Source organism: Motacilla alba, chromosome 1 (genome assembly GCF_015832195.1).
Source record: "Motacilla alba alba isolate MOTALB_02 chromosome 1, Motacilla_alba_V1.0_pri, whole genome shotgun sequence".
Taxonomy (NCBI): domain Eukaryota; kingdom Metazoa; phylum Chordata; class Aves; order Passeriformes; family Motacillidae; genus Motacilla; species Motacilla alba.
This window is the reverse complement of record NC_052016.1, coordinates 107469296-107476149: the sequence shown is the minus strand read 5'-3', so window position 1 is coordinate 107476149 and position 6854 is coordinate 107469296.

Below are 6854 nucleotides of genomic sequence, written 5' to 3'. Positions count from 1 at the left end.
TAAACAGGAAAGTGAGTAACAAGCAGTATAGGCTATATGGTGAACTGCTTCCCAAAACAATGAGTTGGTTCTGATTTCAGTTACATTTGTACTGTGCCAATGAATCTCGAAAAAAAGTACATGGTGTGCCCAAGACTGAATTGTTTCATTTTCAAGAGCTGTATTTAAGAAAAGAGAGGAAAAAGGAAAATGCAATTAAATGAAGCAATAAACCCAGAGAAGTACTGTTTGAAGAAAATCTGCAACGTTTATCACTAGCTCCACATCCCCAGCAAGTCGACATTTCAGAAAGGACTTTCACAATTCTGTTCAGCTTACGTGGGAGAGAGCATTGATGCCTACACTAGAATGAGCACAAATCATGCAGGAGTAAGTTGTTTAGACTGTCAGTCGTTAGCCAGACATTTGGAGTGCTGAAGAACATTGGTACAAAGAGTCTGTCTGTGGCACTCAGCCCTAAACATCTCTATCAGCCCACCTTGCAGCCTGGTACTCACAACTGGACCCGCTATTCCCCTGGGGCTCCGCCAGTGCTGAAGAGCCTGCAGGGATGAGCTCACGGGCCTCATGCACACTGTGTGCTCCTGTTTGTCCAGGTACAACATTTGCTTCTGTCATACTGATCTTCATGGACAACTCTTTCCTGGCTGAGCCTTCATAAAGTAGTACCTTTATTCTACATTTTAAGGGAAATCAGTCCATTGTTTCTGTTGCCATTCACAAAAGAGATGGGTGAAATGGGCTCAAGAAGTCTCAGGGCAGGAGTCAAGTCCTGTTCCTTCATCACTGTGAGCACAAAATAATTCCCAAATTAATACAAATCACAGTATTAGCACAAGAGCTTTTGGTTTGAGAATTTCTTTCAAGAACTGGGTGCCAGTTTTGACCAACCAAGGAGAGTTACCGCATCTTGACAGTAAGAGTTTTTTATGGGCAAACTTCCACATTTGGAAAAACAAAAGAAATTACTTTTGAGGTCAGGGAAGAAGTGCAACAAAGACGTGAAACAACTCAGTGAAAAGTGGGAGTCTGTGATTCTAGATACTCTTAAAACATGGCTCAGATGCCCTCAGAAATTTGGTCAGTTCATCAGTGCAGTAACCTGTGACTCATGAAATAAGCTGCTTTAAATAAGCCAGGTTTTTATAGAAAATGCATTGACCAACGTTCCACAATTCATTAGCAATGAACAATCTGTGCTTGGCTTTCCATGAGCAGCTCCTTTTGGCCTCTCATGGTTTTTGTTTCTTTTTAATGTGGCATGCAAGAAGGGAGGTGTGCCATGGAGTGACACCACAGCTTCCTACACAAACAGACAATTGCTAAGGAAGAATTTGCACAGTTAGATATGCCTAATTTGATGGACTGAACTTGCTGGTTTTCAAAGCACATTAAACTAAAGTACACCGACAGTGATGAGTGGTTCACTCTTGCCAGATCAGTATGCTCAGTTTTGTGAACACATTAAGCACTGTGGATGCACTTCACATGAAAGCCTTGTGTTTTAACTGGATATTTTGTGTCTGCATTGATGTTTTCATCAGTCCAGAGTAGTTTTGCCCTTATATCCCAGATCCAGCTTTGTTCTGAGTAAAGTAAGCAGGTTCAGTAGGAATTGAATTTGATCTAAGATCATAAAGTAAAATTTGATTTTGTTAGTCTGTCCTCTGCCTTCCTACCACATTTCCCTTTCCCTTAGAGGTGGCAATTTGAAGCTGTCAAAGCATCTTTCTAGCTACAGCAATGACTAAATGAAAAGCATTTAATTTTGGAAAAAAACTGCAAGACTGTTCTTGCACTATTTCTCTATCACCTTCGCTTTTCTCCTATAATTTGAATTATAATTACTACAAATGGCAGGATGTCGCTTTTATCAGTTGTGGACCAACAGGAATTTTAGACTTTGGACTAACATTCTTGATGATATTGTATCTAAACAACTTTGCAGGTGCTGATGTGCGAGCACATGGTCACTGTAAAATGAACTGAGACCATTTGCTTAGGAAAACTGAAGTGAGAAACACATTACCTGGATGCAAAGCCATGTTTCAGAGGATCAATACCTTTCCCTTCATTGTTGGGCCAAGGTGTTTTATTTGTAAAGGGCAAGGTGTAAGGGCTGCAGAGTATTGTGCACCTGAGTGGTTGCCTCTCCTCTGCCTTTACGGTGTATGGTTTTGACTTTTACTGTAGCCGTCAAAGAAACACTTTATGATATCCTGATTTAACCTGCCAGTTTGTACACTCATCTTCCTAAAAATCATTCAGCTTCTAAGCTTTCTCCTGAACTTTGCAAAAACACTTTGGTTTCCTGATGCTTCAGGAAACTAACTGACAGCACCTTTACACAGCTCCTTATGTCCTCAGATCTGAGGCTGGCCCCTGTGCACCGGGCACTGTCCCCTTGGCAGTGTGGAGCACTCTGGCTTGGGAAACAGCCATCAGCCTGTGGCAACCTGGGAGTGCAATGGAGCTGAGCGGAAGTGACAGCTTTTTAAGGTCTGAAAAAGAAAAGCAGGGAGCAAATGGGACAGGAGGTTATGGAGGGGTATGGATTAGTTGACCAAGGCATTGGTCTCAGGCTCAGAGCAGCGGGGTGCAAAGCCCCCTGTGCTCCGGGAGGTCACTGGCCGGTGGCTGGGCAGTCGAACCAGGCGGGTGCTCTCCGGGAAGCAGCCTCCCCTCGCTTCCTCCCCTCACGGACAGAGGTCCTGAGTGTGGTGCAGCCGGTGGGGAGTCTCTGTGCTCTGCACTTGCTGCCTTTACCTCCATTGCTGCTGGGCAACAGGGGATTAATCCAGCCGGCCACTCATCTGCCCTTTCTCGTTCCTGCACAGGACGAGCCGCTCAGCCCAAAGTGCTGATGCTCGAGCTGAGGCCTGGTGCTGGTACGTGCCCTTGGTGGCCCGGGTGGAGCCGGACAGGCAGTGCATGCCTGCAGAGGAGGAGAGATGTTCCCCTCCCTGTCACACAGCTCCGGTCCGCCCGAGAGAGCGGACACGGGATCTCATGAAAGCCTCCTCTTGTAGACAGGGATGTGTCCCAGCGCGGGCAAAGCCCCTGTGGCACGGGCTGATGCTCGCAGCTGGGGAGCCGGGGAGCTGGGGAGCCGGGGAGCAGGAGAGCCTGGGAGCCGGGGAACCGGGGAGCCGGGGGGCTGGGGAGCCAGGGAGCCTGGGAGCCTGGGAGCCAGGGAGCCGGGGAGCCGGGGAGCCGGGGAGCCTGGGAGCAGAGAAGCCGGGGAGCCGGGGGGCTGGGGAGCCAGGGAGCCGGGGAGCCGGGGAACCGGGAGGCTGGGGAGCTGGGGAGCCGGGGGGCTGGGGAGCCATCATCCCGGTGCTAGCACTTTCATCTGAGAGAAGGCGGATGGCACGCATGCAGAAGAGTTAGTCATGTGGGAAGAAGGCTGCTCAGGGGATTAAAAGGACTATTTGCCCAGCCTCCCGTTCGAAGCACGAGGAAGAGGAGAGGATGGGGGATTGCCCCCCAGCGATGCCCAGGTGCAGCCGAGGCAGCACGGCTCCTCGCCAGGCGCTACTGCGGGGACATGTGCGGAGGGGCTGAAGCCACCCCTGGGCTGTTCACTGACTCCACAAAGACGCTTTACGGGACTCCTCAGAGCAAGGATTTGCCAAGTATTGCGCTGAAGCGAGCTGCTCTTTGGCAAAGGGCAGAGGAGTGGCAGAGAGGGGCGGCCGCAGCCTTGTGCAGGCACTGAGGCGGCCCTGCCACGGCAGCTCGCTGTCCCTGGGGATGCTCCAGGACCGGCAAGCCCGGCCCCGTGCAGCCGCAGCCTTTCAGAGCCCTTCTTCACAAAGCGGCCACTGAGTAACCCTTCTGTCCTTCTTTTATGCACTGGGCAGAACGACAAAATGTAACAGAGAGCGTAAACAGTGCTCCTGTGCGGAAAAATTGCCCCGATAATGGCATTTAAAGCCATTTTAAGGGTGTGTGGTGCCCAATACACAACACAGAGGGTTTTTATTGAGGCATGTCCTAACTGCAATTCTCTGTTATTGCAGTCCTAGTTTCACAGCACAGCTCAGCCAACAACATGAGTGGTGAGGCAGAAAACTGCTCTAACACAGCCAGAGTACGGATGAATATCGGTGGGCAGCTCTTTCAGCAGATGTCAGACAGCTCGTACCCTGGGGACAGGACTGGGAGTATCAGGTAGGAGCTGGGAGCCGCAGCTCCCGACGCAGACGGGAGGGGTGGAGGGGAGAACTGGCACCCGGGAGGAGAAGGAGCCTGTGTCAGCATGTCGGGTTACAGGCAGCCTTTGTGCTGTGGCAGTGGCAAACTGACACAGACCTTTGCTCCTGCCAAGCAGGCTGGCTGCCATCACACACAGCAGTGGATTTCACTGAGACACGGTTTAAACCTCCAGCTGCTCTTCTGCCACCCAAACCCATGGCTGCTGCCTTGCTGCCCTTGGAGGTTTGAATGTCCTGAAAAGGTTCAAGGTACTTCCCTTTCTCAGCTGTTTACTGTTTCCTTTTTGCTGTGGTACAACTGTCTTCATGCTCTCATCACCTCTCCAGACCAGCATGAAGGTCCACCACAAGAAATGCTCCTCATCCAAGCGTGGGTGGCCATCACCATCTCTGGTTAAATAAATCACTCCCAGCTAAGAGCCTGGCCACTCTGCAGACAGCCTGCTGTGCTAGTAAGGCTGACACACTCAAGTTTCTGTCAGCCCAGAGGGAGGTTGAGCACTGGAACAGGGTCTCCAGGGAAATGATCACAGTACCAACCCTGAGTTCAGGAAGGACTCAGATAACACTCTCAGGCACATGATGTGAGCCTTGGAGCTGTCTTGTGCAGGGCCAGGAACTGACCTTTGATGATCCTTGTGAATCCTTTTCAACACAGGATATTCTATGGTTCTATGATTCCACAAATCTGTTGTCTCCCATGTGTCTTCTCAAGGGGAGCAAATCCATCCATGAAGGTTTGATGTGCTTGAGGCTCAGTGACTCCTCACTGTTCCAACACAGTTTTTCAAAATGTAGCTTTGTTCTTCTTCATCCCACAGCTTGTTTTTTCTCTTGTGTAAAGGACATGGCAAGAAAGGTGGCGTGTAATTATTTTATTATTCCTCATATGTGATATCAAGGTTTGCATTTAGGTATGCCGTAGAGAAGAACTTAGAAATAGGGCTGAGAATTTGCAGCATAATTCAGCATGACTCTGCCCGCTCCACTTCCAGCTCGCTACAGTGCTTGCAGACACATTTAAGTACAGGTGCAGAGGCAAGCCCTATACAACACGAGGTGACACCCTTCTCTGCCCTACTGGTATCCCCAGAAATACCCAGCTCTCTGGGGGCTCCTGGGTCGTGCATGTGGCCCTTGGGGTTCCAGGCTGTGCACGGACAGGTGGCTCCAGCAGGCGGGAGTGAGGAGCACAGGTGACTCCTGCACCGTAGCAGGGAGGTGACAGCTACCAGGGCTGCCTCTGGACAAGCAGAGCACTGCAAAGGGGGGAAAAAATAACACCTGCATGTAAAAAGGGAGTTTTGAATCAGCCAGCCCTGTTTCAGTACCCTAAAAATATCCAGTTCAGTGATTGTGCAATTACCTTGCCAGCACAGAAGAGAAAATAGGAGAGTTGAAGTGAAGGGTCAACATAGTTCCTGTTCTCTACTGAAGAAGAAGAAATCAAGGTAATAATAGGCATAATTCTCTGCTCTGACAGGCAACAGCTGAAACAACAGCACAAAAACCTTTCATCATTTCACCATGTGACAGTCTACTGGCAAATTGAGAAGCTATGAGCGAGACAAGAATCACAAAAGGCACATAATTACTTAGAAAACAGGCTTTGTGGTTCTCAGTCAAGAATAGGGGCATTTTAGTACCTCTCCTGGGCTTTACTGTGTCTCATGTCATCTGGATGTGGGAAGAGAATATCTATCTATTAACAGGTTTTTGGGCATTGCCAAGCACTGCCAAGGGAGTCCTTCAAAGGATTACAGTTCCAAATTATCATAAAATTTTGAAAAATGCACTGAAATCAGTGTGATGCGCTTCAGCCCAGACAAATCGACAATGCAGTAATTGGTGCCACCCTAGAGCCAGATGTACAGAGACAAAAAAGGGAATGGCTGAGCAAGTAGCACTACTAGAAAGGTCTCAACTGGAATATCAGTTGATGTTGGCTGATATCACCAGAAAGAAGGTGTGTATCAGCAAGGCACTGCATGTAAAGTGTTCCAGTGATTGGATTCCTGATCACTGATTACAGTTTCAGTTTTTTGCAGATATCGGCACCATCACTAAGGAAGCACAAAACATGGCAAGTCTGGATGGCAGCAAGAAGAGCAACATGAAATTTAGGGAACATGATCTCTGGGGAAGCGGTTGAGTGAATGCTAACTTTCACTCAAAAAAAACAATTGTTAGAGGATTGCACATGGACGAGAGAGATCAGTCTCCCCTGGTCCACAGGACATGGCTACCACAAGATATTGAAGCTGGGTGTTTCCTCAAGGTCCCTAGTTTCAGGCTGTGCTTGCCAGGTGCTTGTTGCTGGTGGCCCTGCTGAGGCTGTGCTGGGCTCGCAGGGGCTCCCAAGGGCTGTGCCTCCTCTCCAGGGTTTGGCAATGAAGGGGCTGATTCCTGCTGCTCCCATGGAGGCAGGCTCGTGCTTTCAGAGAAACCTGGGAACGGGAAACCAAGCCTGTGGATGTGGCTTCAGAGTTGCATCTCAAAACAAACCCCAACAAGACCCAAAACGAAACCGTCCGAGTGATCCTGAGCAGAAATAGGCTAATTTAAAAAATACTAAGGCATTGTCTGATCGATAACACTCAACCCAAGCTGCATTTCCAGAGCTAATTCATGCATTGA